Consider the following 24,703-nt stretch of genomic DNA (forward strand, 5'->3'; position numbering starts at 1 on the left):
AGGGGCCAGCCTCGGGGCCTCCAGAGAAATGCCTCTGAGATGAGAAGGAACAGAGAAATCAAATCGGGAGAGAAGTGGGAGTGCAGTCTGAGCTGGCCAGCTCTTCCACAGCCTTCAGCCCCACCCTCAGAGGAAGCTCCTCCCACCCCTTCCCCATCCCCATCCTCATCCCCATCCCCATTCCCATCCCCTCCTCTCAGGGAGGCCTCCCTTCTCCATGGTTGGTGGGGAAGCTTGGTGGTCCCATGGCAGGAGCCAGACAAGAGAGAGCCAAGGCTGTTGGGTAAGCCCCTCCCACAGAGGCCTTGCTGGCCCTGGAAGACCAATCTCAGACACAGGCAGCAGCCCCTGGGGGCGCAGGGGCATCTGACCTGAGGGGGAGCCTGGCCAAGGCTGCCTGGCCGCCTCCCGCAGCCTGGAGAGGAGGCTACAGCAACCACCTCGGGGAGGGGAGGAGGCACAGCGGCCAGCATCCGGCAGAAGGGACCAGGGGCGGGATAGGCTGCATCAGCACCGGCCTGGCACCCGGGAAGGACGCCTGCCTTCCACAGGCCTCTGCTCCTCGGCAGGGGCAGCCCTGGGCGCCGTGAGGATTGGGTATCTAATCTGCCCAGCAGCAGCAAAGCTCCTGGCACAGACAACGCCTGGAGTTTGCCACATTCAGGTTGGCTTTTCAGGTAAGGGGTGGCCCTGAGGGAAGACTAGAGAATGGCCAGCTCTGCCCAAGAAGGACTAGCAACAAGGAGTGGGTATAGCTCAGGGGCATGAGGAAGCTACAGGGAAGCCATGGCCGGGGTAGAATCCAGACACTGCTACTCAGATGACCCCTCCTACAGGGGCTCCCTGAGCCCACGGTGCCTAGAATCGGCAAGTGGTCAGCAAATGTTTGCGGACTGAAGTCCAAACAGAAACTGCAAACCTCTTTCTCATCATCTCGCACTTGGGGATTTCTGTACCCTGCCATCTTACCACGTGATCAGTGCGAAAGTCGCAATCACAGAGAGATGAGGCGCAGGTGTGAGTCGGGGAGGAAGGAGCATCCTAGCCTGGGTGCGTGCGCATGGGAGGGGGTGCTGGTGCTTAGGTTGGAGCGTGGGTTCCATTTGTTTATTCGACACAGAAAGCTCCTACTGTGTGCTAGGCCCTGCCGGGGAGTGTGGAAGGGGAAATGGGCAAGTCAGCTGACCACGGCCAGCTGGGATGACGAGTGCTCTCCGTGGTAGCTGTGCCCTGGGTTGGCGGGGCACAGCGGGGAGATGGAGGCATTTTGAAACCGGATTTGCTGAGGACGGGGGGCCAGGGTCATTCCAGGAAGGGAGGGGGGTGGGTGTGCAGGCCCAGAGGCTGCAGACCTGATGCCGCGAGCTTTCTCTCGCTTCCCGGTCTCTGCACATGCTTGCCCCGTGCCTGGAGCAGGGGTCCCTGGGGACAGGGAAACACGAACACATCTGTGCAAAGGTGTGGAGGCCAGAGGGAGTGTATGTGTGTGTGTGTGTGTGTGGGGGGGGGTGAGGTAGCAAAGATTTGGGAGTCAGGCTCACACCCGAGCTTCAGATCATCCCCCTCTCCCTGGGGGAAGGAAGGAAGGAAGGAAGGATGGAAAGCGCAAGGGGCCCCGTTAGGAAGACGCTGAGCAGGAAGGATGAGGGCCAGCGCCGAGGGAATGGAGACCTGGTGCGTGGCTGGTTTTCAGCTGCGGACTTTGCCAACTGCTAACACCGCCCCCCCCCCCCCCCGGGCAGTGGTCGCCACATCATGGCTCGCGAGCCACATGCGGCTCTTGGCCCCTTGAGTGTGGCTCTCCCACGAAATACCATGGCCTGGGGGAGTCTATTTTGAAGGAGTGGCGTTAGAACACTCAAGGGGCCCAAGAGCCGCATGCGGCTCGCGAGCCGCGGTTTGCCGACCGCTGCCCCAGGGGGACGACGGGGAGGAGACTTGAGCTGCCGCCCAGCACAGATCTTCCCCTCCGGGGGAGACAGCGGGCGCCGTCAGCGCGGCACCTGTCCGCATCCGGGCGCTCACACAGGGACATGAGGACCCACACAGGTACCACTGGCCTAAGTCCCACGGCCAACCTGGTGACGGAGCCGGTTGCCCAGCCTGTGATTTGTGTCCCTGCCTCGTCATTCCTCACTCCCCGTCTGGAGGCCAGGGCTCAGAGGCAATTGCTGGGAACGGCGAGGCCTGACCCCCACGCCCTCAGGAGGGAACGGGCGCGGGGGCACGTGGCGGGACATTAAGTTAACGGCCCCTCTGGAAGGGCCCGGGCGCTGAGCTCCTCTTTGGAGATCTGTCTTCAGGCCCCGAGAACGAACCGAGGGGCCTGATAAAGCACAGTTACTGACAGAGGGCTGCTCTGGGACCCGGGGAGCCGGGCCATGAATCAGCCTGCTGGTCAGGGAGCCTCCTCAGACAGCCAGGGCGAAGGCGGAGCCGGAGATGCAGAGCCAGGAGCCTGCCCCAGCCCCCTGCACCGCTCCGCACGGCCAGCCTCCCCGGCCAGCCCGTCTCCCGGAGATATGGACAAGCCCCTCCAATGTGTTCCCTGCAGAGAAGGCTTCCCTGAGCCGAGTGGGGGAAACGGAAAACGCACTGAACAGGCCACAGAAGGAAACCCACGTGCAGTGATGGCATTTCCTAAGCGGGCTGGCAGGGGCTCCCGGGATCTGACTGTGCCTTTGCTGTGTGACCTTCCGCCAGTGCGTCCCCAGCTCTGGATGCTTGTTGCCCTCTTCGTGAAAACATACATGTCACCATGACAAAAAGGGGTCCCCGGACTGCTCCCCGAGAGGCCCTCCCTACCCTGTGTCAGCACCTGTATTGCAAACGAGCACCTAGGCCCTAGAGTAGGGGTGTCGAACTCAATCAGAGAAGGGGCCAAAATCTAAAATCCAGCCTAAATCGCGGGCCGAATGGTTTACTGAAGTGTCATAAACTGACAATGTCATAAACTGACAGCGGAGTGCAGTGATGACAGCGCGGTGCGGGCCACATTGCAAGGCCTGGCGGGCTGGATTTGGCCCGCGGGCCTTGTGTTTGACACATGTGCCCTAGAGGGAGAGGAATCACTATCCCGTCTCACAGATGAGACGTCCCGAGCACAGAAAGGTCAGGGGCTGGGACTCCATTCAGGGACTCCTCCCTCCCACACACCTGCCCACGGGGCCTCCTTCCGCAGCCTCTCCCCTCCCTTTCCAGGCTCCGTTCCAGACTCCAGGTCCCTTGTGGGATGGCTACATCCAGGGAAGGGGCAGGCCCGGGGTGGGCTGGTCTGTGTTCCCCCCCTGGGCAGGGACCGCAGCCCCCAGGGAGGGGAGAGGAGGCGGGGGCGCAGAGAACGCCAGCTGTGGCAGCATTTCCAGAAAATCTCCGGAGATGCCAGCGCCACAGGGTGGCCTCCACCCAGCAAACCCTGCTCCAGGAACACACACGGCCAGGCACCCAGCGCGCCCGGGGATCAGTGTGCTGCCTTCGTCAGACGGGAGGGACTGGGCGCTGTGGGCGGCGGGGCAAGCACAGCGCCCCTGCACACCTTCCCGACACACACACAGAGCACGCATCCTCCATGCGCACTCTCTGAGCACCCTGCCCATTCCCGTGGGCAGGCACCCACAGACGGCCCTCCTACACACATTTGCGTGTGCATGCATGCATACACACACACACTCCCTGCAGGCACACATGCACACACAGGGGCACACCCACACATGCACACCAGCAGTTGGAGCCCTGCTCCTCCAATGCAGTCAAACCCAGAGGAAGCTATTGCCTGACCACAGCCTGGGGCAGAGCCCTCAGCCCCTCCTCCCACTAGGAGGGAAGGCAGAAGTCATTGGGGGGAGAGGGGGAGAGGGAAGGGGGTAGAGGAGGAGAGGAGACAGGTCCAGAGTTGTGAGTGAAGGACGGTGGGCTGGAGTAAAGGCAGGTGGCACCCTGGCTCTGGCGGGCCCAGGGTCTCTGCAGAGGACACCTGCTGCCAGTGGGTCACCTTCAGAGGGGCTGACTGGGTGGGAGCTTGCTGGAGAGGGGGGTGGTCACGGACACCGTTAGTCCCTACTTCAAACAATAAATACATAGTCGCCCAGAAGAATATCTACCCATTTGCATGCGAGCTGTGGCCAAGTTAATTACAAAGATGCCTATCTGCTCATTAAAGCTGACTGGAGGATCCTCTGTTTGGAAACACGCTGCCGTGGGAAGGACTAGGTCATTAACTCTAATGAAATGATTTATTTTGGGCCCGGTGCCTGGTGAGGCGGAACCTGGGGCCAGAAGTCCTCATCCCAGAGGTGGGCCTTGGTTCTTGGGTTGACTTTCTTTTTCTTAAAAAATAAAACATATCTTTATTGATTTCAGAGAGGAAGAAAGAGGGAGAGAGAGATAGAAACATCAATGATGAGAATCATTGATCGGCTGCCTCCTGCACGCCCCCTACTGGGGAATAAGCCATAACCGGGGCATGTGCCCTGACAGGGAATGGAATCGTGACCTGCTGGTTCATAGGTCAACGCTCAACCACTGAGCCACCCCGGCCGGGCTTGTGCTGATAGTCTTTGCATGGAAACCAGGAAGGCTTCTGGGAGGAGAGGGACAGAGAGCCTGGAGGTCTGTTAGCACCTCTCTCCCGGAAGAGGAGCCGGCTGAGGCTGGCTGGAAGGAGAGGGTGCCCCGGTGACTTGGGCTCACTCTGGCCCGGCCACGGAAGGCGGCAGAACGGACTTCTCCCTAAACCCAGCTCCCTGCCTATGAAATGGGGGTCGATGGCACTTCCCTCACAGGGTTCTTCTGGGATTTAATGAGTTCTTGCCTGTAAATAACTGAAAATGCCTGGCCCACGACGCACCCTAGTACATGCTAGCTGTGCTTGTGTTGTTCTCCAGGGAAGGACGAGTTTTCTGAAGTGAGGTGACATGGAGAGCTGGTCTGGTTCTCCATTCGATTCTCCAAATCCTTTTTTTTTTTTTTTTTCCAGCTTGGTGTTTAGATGCAGCCTTCCTTCTTAGATGGAGTCAGAGAGCTGGGGTCTGTCAACAAATTTGAGGGGAGGTGGGCAGTCCCCAAAAGGAAGATTCTGGTGTTTTCCTGGTTTGGGGCAGGAGCGGTCCAAGCAGCTTGTGTGGCAGCCCCATAAAGACCTGACCTCAGGCTGGTGTGATGACCCCTGCGTTTCAGGCGTTCTCCAAGACAGACCCTTTCCTGGCAGTCTTTGGGGTTTCCCCAAACTTGGGCACCTGACCAGAATCTGGTGTGTGCTGGGCGAGCAGAGGTGCAGGAGATCGATATTCCTGGTTCAGGGGACCTCACGGGGGATGGGCATGCTTTGAGGGCAGCCCCTGGAGCTGAGGCCAGGGACACGCAGCCCCCAGAAGCAGGCCCTCAGCCAGGGCAGCCAGGGAGCAGTCTGCAGGCCACAGGGAACACGGTGCCCCTCCTCCGGGCACAGAGCTCACAGGCCTGCTGCAGGCCATCAGCATCCACCCGCATCTCTGCAGGGGGAGAGAAAGGCCAGCTCACAGCAGGGAGCCCATCTCCCTCTGGCCTCTCTCTGGGCTCCTTTCCCCAGCTCCTGCTCCCTCCTCCCGTCCCTCTCCTCCTCCACGGCCTTAGCCTCAGTCCCCTGACTGGGCTGTGCACCAGGATGGGGGTGCTCCAGGCACACCAGCCTGGGCTCCTTTGAACAGAGCTGGCTCGGAATCTTGCTTCTGCCAGTGACTTCCTGAGTCAGTCACCCAACAGGTACAACGGGGCTGAAGGCGGCCTCGTCCCCAGGTTCTTGTGAGGACAAACGTCCTTCTGCACCCGGCCTCAGTCACGTAGTTAAGTGCTCAGTAAATGGTGGAATGCCGGCATCGCGTCTGGAGATCCCTGGCACAGCACCGACCACCAGCACCGGAAGGAATCCACTCCCGTTTTGGAGGAACACAAGACCGAAGGCAGTGGCATGGTTTGTCCAAGTCCTGGCGTTTCACTGATAAAGAAGCTGGAATTCAAGTCCAGCTCTCCGGGGCGCTGTTGCCCCTCCCACCTTCCCCACTGCCTCAGGCCCAGGCCAACTTGGCCTTGGGGCGTTCAGTGAAGTGCCTGCCCTTCGTGTAAGGTTACCAAATGCGAATCAATATATATTTTTTAAATATATTTTTAATGATTTCAGAGAGGAAGGGAGAGAAAGGGAGAGAGAGAGAGAGAAGCAACAATGATGAGAATCATTGATCAGGTGCCTCCTACAACCCCCCTGCCACACACACACACACACACACACACACACACACACGCCAGGGATCAAGCCCACAACTTGAGCATATGCCCTTGACCGGAATCGAACTCTGACTTCCTGGTCGAAGCTCAACCACTGAGCAACCCTGGGCCGACTGGAATCAATACATTCTCTCCGCCTCTCCCCTGGTCACAGCCTCATCTCCTCTCTTGTCCTGGAGCACCTGCTCCATCGAGGCCCTGGCCGTGAGGCGCAGCGCGGCCCCCCGGTGGAGTGGATGGATCTCGGGAGAGAGAAGCAGCCGAGGAAGCAAAAGATGCGAGATGTTCATCTTGTCCCCTCGCTCCCCGGGCCCGGCCGGCTGAGGGATGCGCGGTGCTCCGTCAGCGGCGTCCGAGATGGATGCGGAACCTGGTGGCACGGTGTCGGCAGCACTTGGTGAGATTCATTTTCTCGCTGCGCTGCCGGGGAGAAGAATGTGGCCGCCGCGCCATCCGTCTGCTCTGCGGCGACGTGGTGAACAGGCGAGAGGCAGGAGAACGGCCTGGAGCGGAGCCCGGCTCATCCGACTCCCCGCAGGGGCTGGGGGGCTGGGGGGCTGGGGGCAGCCCTGGGATACATGGGTCCATGGCTGGAAGGACTCCTGGATGGGGACCCATCGGGTGGGACCCACACCTTCAAGAAGCAAAAGTTAGGAATGAGATGGACCATGGCTGGACCTCAGCACCTTTCTCACCTCGGGATGAATCCAAGAGGATAATAGCTGGGCTCCTTCTCTTCCTCCCCCGCCATGCCATCTCTGCATTGAGCTGCTTCTCTCTCCCTGTCACTCTCCGGATCCCACCCATGGTCAGCACACAAGTCACCTCCTCCGAGGAGCCCTCCCAGATCCTCCTCCCCTAGCTTGACCCCCCAATGCTCTCAGTAGGTATCTTATCATCACATTCGGCTGTAGGTAGTGGAATGCGTTTTATCCCACCTCCATCCCCCTAAGTGAGAACGTTCCTGAACCTCACTCCTCTCCGCTGCCCCTCGAGTGAGTTCTCTGCGTTGCAGGGCAATCAAGGCCTGAGCCCAAACACAGCAGAGAAAACCACGTTCGCCTCTTTCCTCCCACGTCAGAGGCCGCCTCCTGGCCGGCGCTGCCACGTGCTCTTGTCAAGCACCTGGTGCTTGGAGAACAACGACACACCTGGAGTGAGGTCTGACTCTCCTCTCCTGACTCCTCCCTCCTCCCCTTCATCATGTCCTCCTATACCAGCGTGGTCGGCAAACTCATTAGTCCACAGAGCCAAATGTCAACAGGACAACGACTGAAAATTCTTTTGAGAGCCACATTTTTTTAAACGTAAACTTCTTCTAACGCCACTTCTTCAAAATAGACTCTCCCAGGCTGTGGTATTTTGTGGAAGAGCCACACTCAAGGGGCCAAAGAGCCGCATGTGGCTCTTGCCGACCACGGTCCTACACAGCGTTTCCCAAGTCCTGTGGGCAGCCCCTGCGCCTGTCCTCTACCGGCAGCAAAGCTCTTTCATGCCCACGCCCCTGCCTTCCGGCCTCAGGTGCTAAGCAAGGGTGGCCACTGTGATTGTGCTGCATCCATCAGAGCAGGAAGACGGGGCCGACACAGAGACACGTCTTGTCCTGCGTGACAGCCAGTCAAAGCAGGGGCTCGGGCTAGATTCATCCTGACCCTTCAGAAGCAATCTCTCTCCACATCCCTTTAAGTTCCCAGCGCCAGTGTGAGGCCCTGCTTGCTCCTCGGTCACTGGCAGGGACAGGGCTCACCCCCATGCTCCGTCTCTGTGCTCCCTCCCCCTCGTTCTCACCAGGATGCCGCAGTCCCCCCAACCCCCCGCCCCCCACCCAGCTGTGCCCACTGCACCCTGTGGCCTCAGAATCACCCTTCTACTCTCCATCAGATTCCTCACCCCTCCGGAGGCTGCCCTACGCCCCGGCCCCCTGCCCATGCCCTTTGGGAATGGCAGCAATAAGGCTCATGCTGCCCAGGTGAGGGGCCTTGCAGGTGCTTTCATTCTGCCTCCCTGAGCACCAGGGCCCCACCACCATCCTACCCCAGGACCCTCTGGGAAGCAGTGGTCCGGCTCACCCACACCGCTACACACACCAGACTTTGAACCCCCTTGTCTCCCCCTCCCCCCAGGTCTTCTACCCCGTGGCTCACAGGGAGAAAGAGGATGTGGGGAGGGTAAGAGGACCTGGGTTCTCTCATTCTGTGCCCCTCTTAGCCAGACATTGGACGAGCCCCCTCGACTCCCCATCTGTCCATCAAGAGGGCAGAATCCAGATCTTAACTTGGGGTGGGGGAGTGTGGACCCTTTAGAGAAGCTGATGGAAACCATGAACCCCTTTCTGAGAAACGTCCTCCTTGTACAAAGTTCACACTCAGTGAGGGGTGGTCCCCTGAGGACTTCCAGGGGCTCCCCCTGAAATCTCTGAGGGCCCTTCAGCAGGCCCTGTAACCTGGGCCCTGTAACTCTGTAGCCCTAAGGAACTTCCCAGGGTTAGCACTCTCTCTCCGAGGCCCAGCTGCATGCCCGGGAGGAAGGGAGGAAGCCAGCTGAGAGCGGCCCTGCTGTCCCTGGCAGCCGGCCCTGCAAGGGGAGGGGAGGGACCGTGTCTCCCTCATCCCTCACCTGGGGTGTTAGTGGAACCGGCATGGCCATTACTCACCGAGCCAATCTCTCACTCCAGCGCGGGCCCAACCCCACCCTCCTCCAAAGAACCAAATTAAAAGAGATTTGTCCTCGAGCTGCGACAGCCCATCTCTCTCACACCGGCAGCAACTCCTTTCCTGGGCCTGTGGCTGCGCTCCAGGCAGGGATTGCCCGGCGAACCTGGGCAGGAGGCGGAAAGCCTGTGTCCGGGGCCTGGGTCCTCCTGCTTTCCCAGCCCCCTCCCCGCTCGGACCCTCCCTCCAGCCCCCTCCTGTTCCACTTTCCGCCAAGGAACATCTTAAATTCCGTTTAAAACTTCCAAAGCAATCTCTTCCCACAATTTTAAAGTTCACGATCCTGGGATATACCCTCACCTCCCCTTTGTATTGTACAAGCTTGCATCCAGCAGGTGGTTCATTGTCACCTTTTGCTGAAGCCTTCCTATCCTTTCAGGCTGAACGATGGTGTCACGCTCTCAGAGTTGGCCCCTCCTGGAGGATCCTGACCTCAGGGTAAAAGCTTGAGCTGCCAGTCCCTCCATGCCTCCTTCTGGGGAGGGGAGCTACCTGAGGGCAGGACCCTTCGGTCCACTCTGTAACCCCGACCTGTGCTGGCACAGAGCACGTGCCACAGGGCTGGCTGCTTCTACCGACTGTGGGCCCACCACGTGGCCAGCACTGTGCAGGTGCCCCGGCCCGACCAGGAACCAGGCACCTAGCAGAGGAGGCAGGTCAGAATCTAACAGAATGCGCCGTGGCCAGTGTGCGGTAGGCGTGAGCAGGCCCCACCACAACCCTACACCCTCCATCCTCTTACCCCACCTCTCTGGCCACATTGCTCACCCTCTGGCGCTGAATCAGTACCTCCCAGTTGACGAGATGCCCAGTTGGCCAAGATCCCTTGACCATTCCCAAGACAGTGGGGCCAGGAGAGCTTAGTGCCAGCTCTGCTCCTTGAGAGGAGAGGAGAGGAGAGGATTATGGGAAATTCCCTGACGGCCGCTCTTATACAAATGGGGAGGGGCTGGCCGAATGGAAGGGGGCAGACCATTCTCTTGATCTGCCCCAACCACTTGCCCACTTTGGCCTAACTGGTGAGAGAATATTATCCCAGATGCCATGGGAGCAGAAAACTCTGCAGAAAACAACTGAAGCCCTCAGAATTGAACTTGGAGAACCTGCTTTGGGGGACTTTTCTAGCCCCTCTATATCTTCTTCTTTAAGGGGCTTGCAACTGGAGCAGACGTCTAGACCAAATTGCCATTGCATCTGAGGTCTCCACTCAAGGGACCCCAAAAGCACTCAGGCTGAGGCAAGAGGGGTCCATGCCCTTGGTCAGTGAATTTTCTTAAAGCTTCAGTTAGCAAACATTTCAGACTTGCAGGGTATGTGGTCTGGTCTCCGTTAGAACCATTATTTTTTTTAAAAAATATATATATTTTATTGATTTTTCACGGAGAGGAAGAGAGAAGGACAGATAGTTAGAAACATCAATGAGAGAGAAACATCAACTCAGCTGGCTCCTGCACACCTCCTACTGGGGATGTGCCCACAACCCATGTACATGCCCTTAACCAGAATCGAACCTGGGACCTTTCAGTCTGCAAGCTGACACTCTATCCAGTGAGTCAAAAACCATTATGCTCATATAGCTCCAAAGCTGCCATAGATAATATCTGTGTAAAAGCTGCCATACAACTCTAGCTACAAAACCAGGCAGCTGCCCGCTGACCCCCAATATCATGCACATACGCACACACACGCACACATACACCCCGAGGAACACGTGGGCACCTCTCGTGCCACTCAGGATCATTACGCTCAGCACCCACACCGTATAATCCTAAACAGCTGCTCTCGTGATTAACACTGTTTGGGCCCCAGGAATATGTGTCTCCACATCGGACGCTCTAGGTTTGCAAAATAACACACAGCGGAGTCAGACGGCCGGGACAGTTTGTGGAATCTGCTGCTGACGTCAGGAGAGAGCACGGAGAGTACTGAGGCCACAGGAGCCCTTAGGTGAGACAGAAGATGGATTAATTAGCTTTGCAAACCTCTGCTCTTCGATGGCAAGAATAGATGCTTGAAGAGCAGAGCGTCATTTGCAAGTAATGTCAAGTGCCCATTTTCCAGCAGCCTTGCTGTTCCGGTGAACGCTTCTGGAAGCACTCACCATCACCGCGTTCTCAATGGGAGCCGTGCTGCCTCCGAGGCCGGCAGCCAAGGAACGGTTACCTCATTCAAGAGTCCTCGCCATCGGACGGTATATGCGTCTGATGTAAAGACAGGAGGCTGGGTCAGGACGTGACCAAAAGCAATGGACACTTCACGCTGGAGTGGTGAACTGTCGTATTTCTATAATGAAAACGTTGAATGATGCGTCAGTAGCATTTTAAAATGTTGATGTTCCAGCTTTGTTTAAATAATTCTGATTGAAATGTTTGATAGTCATTCATTCTCGTGTGAATGATACCTTTTGATTTTAAGAGGCCATTTTGAATGTGGTTGTTTTTTTTTAAACCTACATACAAAAGGTAATTTTTAAGTGTTTTACTAGCACTTGAATGTAAATGTTATTGAAAATATACTCCCATGTTGGATTCTGAGTAAAATTCGCATATATATATATATATATATATATATATATATATATATATATATATATAATCTCTTGCCTGAGCTGTTAATCGAGTAGCCACTGCCACTGGGAATGTGGCCAGTGTGAGTGAGATGGACTGTAAACGTGAAATATAGTGACTTCCAGAGACCTCGTAGGACAGAAAGACCACAAACGAGGTCATCAGTCATTGGTTATATTCACTAGCTGTTGACCTAACAGTTTGGACATCTTGGATTCAATAAAATATATGATATAAATGAATGTCACCTGCTTATTTTCACTTCTTATGACATGGCTCCTAAAAAATTACATATGTAACTCGCATCCGGGGCTGCCTCTGACAGGCTGCTTTCCCTCAGACCTGGGAACACACGTTTATGAAACAGAACACACAGTGTGTGAAAATCTGTGTATAATAACAAAATTGGCGCTTTTTACGGAGCCAAGGTGGGACTACTGAAGTATGATGCACATCTATGTCTGTGTGGTTTTGAACACTGGTTTGTTCTGAACGCCTCGAGATTCTGATGTTATCGCTTTACTGTTTTGTCATATTTGAGGGATAATGGACCCATGGTAAAATGTGCTCATTTTAAGAAAGCAGTTGGATGAGTTTGGGTCAGGAATACAGCACCCCCATTCTGCCAGCACCCCAGCCTGGACCCAGGACAACCCTGTCCCCCAGACAGGTCCCTCGTGTTCCTTTGACCTTGAACCCGCCGCCCATACACGGAAGCCTGCATTATCCACTCTTGGCACCTGCCTCCTTCTGCAGGTCTTTATTTCTAGGCTCCAAATGCTCCCCTTTGAGAAACCTTCCCTGTTCGACCATCGGAATTTCCGGCCCCTTCCTCTCACTCCTGTCACTGCACGCCTCCTGTTTGGCGGGGGGTCACTCGTCATTGCATCCGCTCCTCCCTCCGGGGAGAGCTCTCTGGTGGGGGTGGGGATGGAAGAGGTGATGCGCTGAGGCCTGCACTTGAGTCCTGGTTCCACCGCGAAGCAGTTCCGTGACGTGGCCCTGATGAATTATTATCTCTGAGTCTCAGTGTTCTTGTCTGTATAACGGGAACAACAATAGCTACTTTGCATCTTTTTCTGTGAGAATTAATTATGTCTACAAAAAGACACGGAGTAAACATCAGTCTTCCCACGCACCCACTCCGCAAACCTTTGTGTGGGAGGCCCGGGACCCCCAAAAGGGGAGTTGACTACAGCCACCTGGCCCCTGCATCCCAGCCTGGCGAGCAGGCAGGCAGCTAGAAGGTGAGTGAGACAGACAGACGTGGACTGCAGGCTCGAGGCTCCCGAGATCCCTGTCCCATAGGGTGCCTGGCGGATGGGCTCCCAGTCACATGGCTGAGGGTATGGGAGAGATCGCTCCTCCAGGCAGCATCCAGGCCTGGGGCAGCTGCCAGGGCAGGCCCTGGGTGGTGGCAGGACAGTCCCAGAGCAGCTGGGGTCCAGGCGGGTGCTGCCAGGAGCAGGCGGGGGATGCTGGCGCACTGCCCCAGGGCGCTTCCCAAACCCCGTCTTCCCCCCATTCCCACAGTGTGGCTGCTGCGCTGCCAACCAGCCTGGCAGCCCCTGGCACCTCCCGTCCCAGAGCAGCCTGGGAGCCCGGGCCTTTGCCAAGCTCGAGGCGCCGGCCTGAGCCCCGAGAGTGAAGCCCCTGTCCATCTCGCCTCCCAGCTCCGGGCTCAGACTTGGATGCCGGTTGTCCTGGAGCAAAGTCTCCGGTCCCCCGCCCCCCGCCCCCCACCCCCCACCCCCTGCCCCAGGCCCAGGCCCAGCCCTCTCCCGGCAGAGAAGGCCGAGCCTGGATAAATATTTTCTAATTTTAAACATTTTATTGATTTTTTTACAGAGAGGAAGGGAGAGGGAGAGAGAATTAGAAACATCGATGAGAGAGAAACATCCATCAGCTGCCTCCTGCACACCCCCTACTGGAGATGTGCCCTCAACCAAGGTACATGCCCTTGACCGGAATCGAACCTGGGACCCTCCAGTCCCCAGGCCAATACTCTATCCACTTAGCCAAACCGGTTAGGGCCGTGGTTGCCAAACTGCGGCTTGAGAGCCACATGCGGCTCTTTGGCCCCTTGAGTGTGGCTCTTCCACAAAATACCATGGCCTGGGAGAGTCTATGTTGAAGAAGTGGCATTAGAAGAAGTTTATGTTTTAAAAAATTTGGCTCTCAAAAGAAATTTTAATCGTTGTGCTGTTGATATTTGGCTCTGTTGACTAATGAGTTTGCCGACCACTGGGTAGGGCATGTGAGCCCAGATCTTGAACTCACTGCTCCATTGCTGGCTCAGGCTGTGGCCTGGGCTTGTCTTTTTCCGCTCCGAGTGCCCATGTTCTTATCCCTAAAATGGAAAGAGTAAGCTCTGTCCGTCCTCAGCGGCCATGCAGTGAGACCATGCCCGAGAAGGCCCTCTCCACATGCCTCAGCCACGTGCTGCCCTTCTCTGAGCCGCAGTGTACGTGGCAGCGCTAGGGCAGAAGCTGGCAGAGGGCTGCCTCCCCCAGGAAGGAGAGAGCGCCTCTCGCTGGAGCTGCCTGGGCTGCACGTCACGTTTCCCTTCCAGAAAGCCAAGGCTTGCTTCTCCCCTTCTCCTCCGCCCCCGTATCGCTGTCCATCCTCAGAGAGGCCCAGGGGAGTTCCTGGGTCCTGGACAAGGTCCAGAGGGCTCGTGTCCTGGGAGATCAGTCCGCACAGATGCCAGCTCGGCTACCGGCCGCCAGCCTTAGGCAGGGCCCCTTGGTCCCTCCCACGCTAATTACTGCCATCCCTGGCAGTGCCTTGGCAGCCACACCTAGCCCAGCCGGTCTCTCCTTTTCCTATCAATCCTTCCGTGTCCCTCCAAGCCTGTCCTTCCTCCCCACCCCCAGCCCCCATCATCACATCCAATAGGCATTCACCTGAGAGTGCAAAAGTCCTGGCCCTGGACGGGGCCTGGACACCCAAGTCCATGAGACGCAGCCCTGCTCCAGGGAGCCTGCGGGTGGAACTGAGCCCGGTGCTCCGAGGCCCGGGATGCCTCTGCAGGCGTCTGGTGGCGGCTCCGTTTGCTGTGTGCGCACCGGGCTCCGGGAACAGGGCCGAGGGGCTGACAGGCACTGCCTCCTGCAGACCTCGCAGCGCTGTGCGGTGGGGGCCGTGGCAGGAACGAAACGGGCCCATTTTAGAGGGATGGCCACTGAGGCTCAGAGAGGCTATCCACGCTCGAGGCAGCATGCCTGGGAAGGACAGAGCCAGAGGTTAGAACCAGTCCACCGGCTCTCAGTCCCTTGCCCTTCACCTCCTACACAGAGCCCGGCCGCAGCTGAGGGCGGGGAGCCGTAGACCGATGTCTGGGAGGATCTGAGATCGCTAAAGGGAGGAGACTTTATAGCAAGGGTGGGCCTGGCCGAGGAGTAAGACGGTACCAGGCGGACGAGGGAGGAAAGGGGACAGCGTGGAAGTGCACGACAGGTGTAGGAGCACCAAGCTCTTAAGGATGGCCAGACCCACAGAATCCATGGGGCCACACCGGTACCCCCCTTCTAACCAATAAGAGACGGAGGCCCCAGAAGGGCTCACTCCCCCCTCCCCCGCCCCCCAGCCAGGCAGCCGGACCTGAGCATGTGCTCCAGCCCCACATGTCCACCCTGGCCTTCTGCAGGAATGTGCCCCCTTTCCTTTTATCTTTCCTCCCTTTATCCCCCCCTCCCTCCCCGCAGACCTCTCCCAGGGCCCCAGCCAGCCCAGGGCTCCTCCCCTCTCTCTCCCCCTCCTCCAGATGACCCCCTCCAGCTGCTCTGTGCCCCCTGCCGAGGCACCTTCCCCTGCCAGGCGTGAGGTCGTGGGATCCTTTTGCTGTTCCGTGCACGGTGCCTGCTCAGGCCACAGGCTGCCTCCCAGCAGGTAGGACGCAGGCCTCAGAGCGGCAGCGCGACTCAGCCTGCTGCCAGGCTGCGTGCAGGGGGCCGTGCCCAACTGGGCCATGCCCAGCACCAGCAGGAGGGGCCCCAGCGCCGGGAGCAGCCGGCCTCGTGCGAACATGAAAAGGCGGGGCCTTCAGGTCGCTTCCCCAGACCCTGGTCCTGCGGTCACTCCCATCCCCACGGCAAGCACACAGAGAATCACAGCCAGAGACACGCCGCTGACGGGGGTTCTGTGGGTATGAACTAGATCTGCCAATCGGGGCTTTTCCTGGGCGTCCTGCCCCCCCCCCCCCAAAAAAAATGTATACACACTTAACCACTGATTGCTCAATGGCTGTTTTCTTTCTTTTCAGAATTAGCCCACTGGAATTAATCGTTATTCAAAGTCTATATACATTTTTGGGGGACACTCGATATTTGTCAATGCGTGTCGGCCTGCCTTCTTGGACTGTATCCTCTGAATGTGAATTCTCCTTTAAAAAGGGTGTACCATCTCATGAGGTTCCCTCGCTAATTACTGAGCCAAATACAATCTTTGACTCGTGTTCATTTTATTTCATGATGAGAGTCCTGCTGGGCCCCTTTTCAACACACATTAACCTTTCACACTCCCACAGGACAACCAGCTTCTCATCTGAAAACCAGGTTGGGGGTGCAGGGAAGGGTCGGGCACCCCTGGTGGCAGGGATGTCACACTAGCCTGGCTACGGGTTCCCTCACCAGGGGGTATGGCCCGGGGGTGGGGCTTCTAGTGACCCGTCCTGCCTTGTTGCTAACAGAGCTGGGGAGGACCCAGCCCCCCATTCTGAGCAGAAAGGGGTCTACCTCTCCCCAGCCCAGGGGCCTCCCAGCAGAGGGCTCTGGGAAAGCGAGGAGCTCTGGAGCTTGGCCCGATCCCTGTCCTTCCAGCAGCATTAACTGAGCACTTACTATGTGCTACGTGCTCTGAGAGGACAGCCCACCAGGGCTCCCTCTTCTGGTCTCTCCCACCTCCCCCGGGCCTCAGCCCTGCTGTGACTCACGTCCCAGCTGGCCCAGGCTGCAGACGGAGCCTACGGAACCAGAGAAGCCCTGTGCTCCCACCCCTGTCCCGCCCAGCAAGCTTGGCCCTAAACACCCCCCTATGGTCAGGTGACCAGACATCACGTGGGACAGTCCCGATTTTTAACAATTTGTCCCGCATCTCGCGGCATTTTTAAAAAGTCCAGATTTGCCGAAGCTGGTTTGGCTCAGTGGATAGAGCGTCGGCCTGCTGACTGAAAGGTCCCGGGTTCGATTCCGGTCAAGGGCATGGACCTTGGTTGCAGGCACATCCCCAGTAGGGGGTGTGTAGGAGGCAGCTGATCGATGTTTCTCATAGATGTTTCTGGCTCTCTATCCTTCTCTCTTCCTCTCTGTAAAAAAAAAAAAATCAATAAAATATTTTTTAAAAATAAAATTAAATAAATAAAAAAGTCCAGATTTTTGGAAAGAATTACAATTTGTCCTACGTCCCGCAGTGTCTTTAAAAAGTCCCGATTTTTTCCAAAAATCGGGACTTTTTTAAAATGCTGTGGGATGCGGGACAAATTGTTAAAAATTGGGACTGTCCAGCCAAAAGCTGGATGTCTGGTCACCTTACCCTACGGGAGCAAGACTCTCCAGACCCCAGGGCAGCCGACCAGCCTGGATGGTCACTTCCTGTCCTGCTGACCCAGGGAGGAAGCAGCCCCCGACTGCACCTGATCCCCGCCGTGTAATTCAGCGCTGAGAGCACAGGGCAGAGCATCAGTCAGAGTGAGGCTGGGATCCTTCGCCCTCCCGCTCATGACGTGCTGTGGGTCCTGGTGCCGTGGCCTCACCTGCCTGTTCGCCCACGTGGGCGACGGGGACCACCAAGCCCCACCCCGTGAGTCTGCGAGCACCGAGCTCAGGATGCTGGGAAGAAGCCTTCCCACCGCGCCCCGCACCCGCTCCGCTCCGCTCCGCTCCGCTCCGGATAAACGCTGCCGGTATTCCCGTGGTTATTAGTTATTAATCTCTCCCATGAAAGGCTAAGTGGGGTCAGGGTTGTTAATGCCGTCCAATAAGCCGGCAAATTGAGGTCCGGACAATAAGGAGATTCAACATGTAAGTTCAAGTACAGAGCCCGGGAACAAGACCCGGGAGCCCCCAGCCCTGATTTAAACTCCCCTCCTCGGGGTCCCGGGGAGGAAGGAGGACAGGACAGAGAGATGAGAATGGCCGCAAGGCCTGGCCGCCACACCCAGGAGTCTGTGCCCCGTGTGCTGGGTCCGCCCTGGTGCCGTGTAGGGAGCTCCCTGCTCCTGGCACTGCAGCGTGGAGCCCCGGACACCCACCCCTCCACCTGGGGCTCCCACTCAGGATGCTCCACCCTCCCCTCCCCACCCCCTCTGGACCACACCACCTGCAGGGGCAGCAGGCAGTCTCCTTGGAAACAGGGGGTCCTGCAGGCTTCAGGGGGCTCATTGCTGAGCTTTTGGGGGCTCCCACTGCGAGCCCACAGGTGGAGGGATGGCCGAGCTCTTCCCAGGAGACCACAGCCCCACCTCCCCCCCCCCCACACACACACCCTCTCTCTCTCCTTTCAGTCACAGTGGGCAGGGCAGTGACCCCGGTGACGAACCTCCAGAGGAGGGGTGTGGAGGAGGGGGTCAGTGTCCATGGGGGCGGGGCTTAGATGGCATCACATCCTGTTCTGGGCCAGACGTGGCACCGGGAACCATAGGTGACCTTCCCGTGGTGCACACGCCTTCCCGGACAGCAGTCCACATGCTTTGCGTGTGCTATTTCATTTAGTCCTCACACCCACGACTACAGGGGAGTGCTCTTACTGTCCCCATTGCACAGATGAGGAAACCGAGGCACAGGGCTGTTAAGTACCTTGCCCGAGCTGAGCAAGACCTCACTGAGTTGTTCTCACAGCAACTCAACGGTAAACGGGACCGTTGTTACCACCGTTTTTGCGGAGAAGCTTGCGTGAGGCCCTGCAGTGAAGGAGCAGGGGACTGTGGATGAGAACGCCTGGGTGTTAGCCACGCCCTGCTCCACGTTTGGACTCTTGATCACCACGCCCCGTGGCCACCAACCCTGAGCTGTAGGTGCATCGTCACCGATTTCATTTCCAGAGGAAGGAACCGGCTCCAGGGCGCAGGGCCAGTAACACGTTAATCCGGCCTCGGGCCCAGCCTACCAAGCTCCTGAGGTCCAGGATGCCCCACACTCCTGCCCAGGTGGTCACCTCCTCCCTCTGCCTCCCAAGCGGGCACTGCCCAATGAGGGGCTTGATACCCCTCCGCCTCCAGACCTCCTTCACGGGGTCCCCAGACGGCATAACTCTGTGTGGAGAGGACGCGTCTTCAGGCACAGGCTGCCTGGCATCCCCAGGGGGGTGTCCAGCCCCGAAAGCCTGCACCGGAGAGGAGGCGAGGGAGGGGCTGCACCATGGGCCTCCCGGGCGGGAGGGGGCCTGTTCGGGGAGGGTCTGCGTGGGCCAGGTCTCAGAGAAACTTCCATGTTCCACCCAGGGCTCAGGAGGGTCCCCTGGATTCCTTGACCTTTTTGTTATTGTTAATCCTCACCCCAGGATATTTTTCCATTGGTTTTTAGAGAGACTGGAAGGGAGGGAGAGAGAAACACCGATGTGAGAGAGACCCATCAGACACGTCGATGGGTTGCCTCCTACATGGGCCCCCACGGGAGGCCGGGGATCGAGCCTACAACAAAGGTACGTGCCCTCGATGGTGAACTGAACCTGGGATCCTTCAGTCCTGGGGCCAAAGCTCTCACCGGAGAAAAACCGGCCAGGGCTGGACTCCTTGGCCTGAGGGAGGCCCGCACTCCCCCGCAAGGCCTGCCCTCCGTCCCTGAGAGTCTCCGCCTGAGGATAAGCAGGAGCTTGCGGCTGCTCTGGCTCCCAGTCTCTCATGTCCCAACTCCCCGCCTCCCGTCTGGAGGTCTGGGTGGCACGCTCTCCCGCTCGGCCCTCTCTCTCTCTGGGGGGAAGCAGAGAGCCGCACCCTCCAGGCCCCACATGCATCCAGCCTGAGAGCACCACCTCATTGGAGGCAGCGGATCCAGGACACTCAGGCCCCACCCAGGGGCCCCTCCTGTGGCCGCGCCCTGGATTGGAGACCGTGTGAAAGGCCCCTCTGGAGAGGGGCTGCTTGTGCCCCGTGTGGTGCTGACAGCACACACAGCACGCAGGACCAGCAGGAGAGGGGGAGGGAGAGCAGGAGAGGCAGAGAGGGTCAGAGACCCAGCGATGGGGCGAGATCACTGGCAGAGGGACAGGGGACATGGAGGAGAGAGACAGATGGAGGCTTATGAAGATGGGAGGAGAGAGAGAGAGAGAGAGAGGGGGGGGGGGGAGAGAGAGGACACACGGGGAGAGGCAGAGATGCACCTACAAATCCAAATATAGACCTCGAGGAAGACAGGCAGCAAGAAAACGGGGAAACAGATGCAGAAAGAGAGGAGAAAGGGAAGGGAAGGGGGAGGGGAGAGACAGGGAAAGCTAAAGGGGAATTCCAAAAGGAAAACAGAGAGGAGAGGTGGAAGAGGAGGGAAAGACAGAAGCCAGGGGCCCTGTGGAAGAGAGCAGAGCGGGCGGAGAGGAGGCGTGGCCAGCAGGGAGCGGCCGCGCCCCCACCCATCGCATATGGCTCTGGATTTCTGAAGGCACGAGGACAGTAACCATTAATCTCTATAAATAATTTTATCCACCGAGCCTCCTAAATGGGCTCTCTGTGTCTGCGGAAGCTTTTAAACACCACTGGCTCGGTAAACAGGCAGGCAGCAGACAAAGGCTTCTTCCCCACAGCGGGCGGCGGGGGGGGGGGGGGGGGGGGGGGGGGAGGCAGGCAGACCAATTAGGCCGAGGGGGTAATTAAAAGGAGCGTGTGCTGACCAGCCCCTGCCTGCCTGCCTGCCTCCGGGGGCCTGGAGCCAGCTCACACTGCCAATCCAGCTCCATGGTGCGGGCATCCAGCTCTTCACCCCACTCCCTGCAAGCCCTCTCTTCCCAGCTCAGTGCTTGCAGCCACACCTGGGGTTGGGAGGGATACCTGTGGGCACCTGAGATAGTGCCCAGCCCTGCGTCGGGCACCCCCACACGGAGGGCACCGTATTCTTCACAGATATTCCTGACGGTTCGGGAAGTCCTTCTTTGTCTCTAGCCTGAGTCCCTCATGCTTTCCCGGGCCCTCCGGCCTTCAGAACGGAGGCTTTCTCCATCACAGCTGTCTGGACACAGACCGGGTGGCCTCTATCCCTGACTCTAAGCCCCAACGTTGTGCTGGCCACAGGCCCTCCTTCCAACGTGTTCAGGGCTTCTCCGGACCAGCCCTGGATAGTGACGTCCCACTGTTTTGTTTTCTCATTTTTGTTTGTTTTTTAAAAATATTTTTATTGAACTTTTACAGAGAGGAAGAGAGAGGGGTAGAGAGCTAGAAACATCGATGAGAGAGAAACATCGATCAGCTGCCTCTTGCACACCTTCTATTGGGGATGTGCCCGCAACCAAGGTACATGCCCTTGACCGGAATGGAACCTGGTATCTTTCAGTGGGAAGGCTGACGCTCTATCCACTGAGCCAAACCGGTTTTGGCTGTTTTGTTTTAATTCTCACCTGAGGAGAGAGAGAGAGAGAGAGAGAGAGAGAGAGAGAGAGAGAGAGAGAGAGAGAGAGAGAGACCAGCGCTCGGGATGAGGCCACAAGTGGTCCAGGGACATGGTGGTTTCCCAAACTCCACCTGCATCCACGCAGAGCGGAAGAGCCGAGCCCGCCAGCAGCCTTTCCCTGCGCCCTGTGCCCTGGGCTGGCAGTGGCTTCCGCAGGGACACAGGGTTTTCTTTGGTGCTCCCCACTTCCCTTCCTCATCGGCCTCTCTTTCCAGCCCAGGACCTTTCCTTAGTGCTCACGCCGCAGGCTTCACTCAGCCAGAGTCAAGGGCCTACTGTGTGGCTCAGTGGTTGAGTGTCGACCTATGAACTAGGAAGTCAAGGTTCGATTCCTGGCCGGGGCACATGTCTGGGTTTCGAGCTGGATCCCCAGTAGGGGGTGTGGATGAGGCAGCCAATCAATAATTCTCTCTCATCATTGATGTTTCTAACACCCTCTCCCTCTCTTTCTCTCTGAAATCCGCCCCCTCTCTCTCTCCATACACACACACACACACACACACATATATATATTTAAAGACAGGCAGGAGCAGTCTGTGCAAAGGTCCTGGGGCAGGGGTATGCCTGAAGTGTTTGAGGAGCAGCAGGGAGACAGGGTGGTGGAAGGCAGCAAGTTGTAGGCAAGGACTTTGGAGAGGTGAAGGGGCCTGGTGAGCACACAGGGGTTTAATCCCAAAGTTACGAGCAATAACTTTTCAGGAATCGATGTCACGTGAAAACACTTGGCACGGGTCTGACATATAACAGCGGCTCAGGAAACCGAAATCCCTTCCCCTCTGGGCAGAGACCACGTCTCCTCCGTGAGCCTGGGAGCTCCCTGGGCTGGGCTGAGTCTCCTCATCAGACTCAGGGTCCCCCAAGGCAGAGCCTCTTCAGCCTGGGGGCCCCTCCGTGCTCAGACGCTGCAGCCAGAGCCCGCTCCCCCATCGCCTCCAGCGTCCTCGCTGCCCTGTCTGTGTTTGCCCAGCACTTCCTCACAGCCCCCGCCGTGCTGTTAGTTTTCCTGGCTCCTTTATTAATTGGTTTTCCTGTCCTTGGGATTGTTTGATTTCCACGTAATTGCCTGATGACAGCAAGTTTTAGTTTTGTTCTTTTCTTTCTCAGAAGAGGGGCAGATGCTGGAGACGGGCCAGGCTGGCTGCCCACGGCTGTCTGGTCTCCCCTGGCGCGGCTTTCCTCTCTGCCTGGACTTCAGGGTCCCCTCCCACCTGTCACCCCCAGGGTCCCCTCCCACCTGCCACCCCCAGGGTCCCCTCCCACCTGTCACCCCCAGGGTCCCCTCCCACCTGTCACCCCCCAGGGTCCCCTCCCACCTGCCACCCCCAGGATCCCCTCCCACCTGTCACCCCCAGGGTCCCTTCCCACCTGTCACCCCCAGGGTCCCCTCCCACCTGTCACCCCCAGGGTCCCCTCCCACCTGTCACCACAGGGAGCGAGGAAGGGGGCAGCCATAGATCTAAGCCACCGGCCAGGTGTGAGGGTGGGGCAGGCTCTGTGTTTACAGCGGGGTCTGGAGCTGCGGATCCCGGTCAGCCCCTTGTCTGTGAAGCGCGTCTCCTGAGCGGCTGGGCCAGGCCTTGAACCCACGATCCTGATCCCTCACTCTCAGCAGCCTGTTAGCATCCCAGCTGAGGCCGCAGTGGCTCCTGGGGAACTTGCCTGGGGCCACGGAGCCAGTGGAGGGCAGGACAGGAAGCCACATCTGTCAGATGCAAAAGGCAGACCCTGCCCCCTTTCCCGTGGGTGAGCCCTGCCTCTGGGACTCTCAGACCATCTTCCCACCTTCACCCTGGTCCCCAGGACGGATGTGCAAACACACTGAACAGGGAAAAGATACAAATTCTGAAGACGCACCAGGCCCGGGCGGCGACCTCAGAGGGGAAAACCATTGGACCATCCTTTCCGCAGGGAAACTGGCTCCCTCTCTGGGGGCGGGGAATGTCTCCTCCTAGCCCGGCCTCCAAGGTAGCCCCCCCTCGGAACAGACCTAGTGGGCCATGTTTCCTGAGCAGCCCCCCTTCTACCCCAGTTTCCCATTCGGGGACCTACCTCTTTCCCTTCCCAACACCTAATCTGAAACTCCTGGGACGGAGTTTCCCCTCCCCACACCTGCAAAGCCTTTTAAATCCGAGACTCAGATGCCGGAGCTAATAAACCTCCGCTCGCATCCGCGTCACCTGCAGAAGGGGCGTCTCACTGGGACTCTCCACCCGCACGCAGCCCCAGGACCCTCCCCTCTCTCTTCTCTTTCACACACAGGCTCATTGAAACCCTCTTTGCACAGATGAGAGCCTTTCAACTCTGGCACCATCAGAACTTAGCTTTATTTTTTTGATCCTCAAAATAGATTTCCCCCAGCCAGAGCCTGCCCCCTCCCACCCCCCTGCACCCCCCTCCCCTGCCCTGACCCTCTGGGCTGAGCTGGAGCTTTTACAGACGTGATTGCTCAGAGGAGAGAGGACCTGCCCACGGCCACGCGGCTCAGGCGGGATGGAAACCCAGGTGCCCGAGCCCCCCATTCGGACTTCTCCCTCCTCCCTCTGCTGCTGACGCCATGGTCATCACAGAAGCCCTGCCCCTGAAGAGGAAGCAGGAGGTCCCTGGGCCGATAAGCATCGCCCGGGAGAAGCAGAAGGCAAACCGCTCCAGCGCAGACGGCGAGTTAGGAGGCAGGCCCTGCCTGGGGCCCTGCAGTGCATTGTGTCCTGAGGTGTGTGTGCACGTGTCTGTCTGTCTGTCTGTCTGTCTCACATGAGCCCGGTGAGGGCAGCAATTCTATCTGTGCTGCCCGACCCGGAGTTCCTAGCAGCGCCTCCAGGCAGAGGGGCAGCACACAGAGGCCAATGAGTGGAGGAAAAGACAGACAAAGGCCCCCAAACCACACTCGACATGATACGAGCATCAGAAATTACAATAGCACAAGGTTCGTGTTCAAGAGGCTGCAAGATGTTCCCGGCAGCTCTGGCCCTGCCTCTCACCCCTCTCATTTTCTGCTGGTCTGGCTGTCTGTGGACTCTGAATCTCTCTCTCTCTCTCTCTCTCTCTCTCTCTCTCTCTCTCTCTCTCACACACACACACACACACACACATTTTCACCCCCTACCCCCCAGTATTAGTCTAGAACCTCTTGATAGAGGAATCCTATGCTGTGACAGGGAGACAGTGTGGCTGTAATCATCATAATGGCTGGGACCTGCCTCCGTGGCCCGGCCTGGCTCCGCTGCCCTTGCTACACACGCGTGCACAGTTGGGGGCGGGGGTGGGGGGAGGTTACAGGTGTCTGGATGTGACACCTTCTGGCCACCTCCAAACACCTGCCAGACGGTGGCCCAGGTGGTGCTGGCTCCTGCCCCAGGAAGCTGAAGACCTCACTCACTGCTGATGCACACCAGCCACGCAACCAGCCACAGTGCAAGAAGACAGCTCCCCAGAGCAGCCAAAGGCAACGTGCCAGCAAGAATTACGGCTTTCTCCCTGCTAGTCAGTTCCTCCCAGGGGCGATGGGACCCCGAGTCGATAAGAGGGGGTTCCCAGGAAAGAACAATTAAAGGCCGCCAAGACTGTGCTTGCCTGA

This window comes from Pipistrellus hanaki, assembly GCF_964339955.1.
Source record: "Pipistrellus hanaki genome assembly, chromosome: 16".
Lineage (NCBI taxonomy): Eukaryota > Metazoa > Chordata > Mammalia > Chiroptera > Vespertilionidae > Pipistrellus > Pipistrellus hanaki.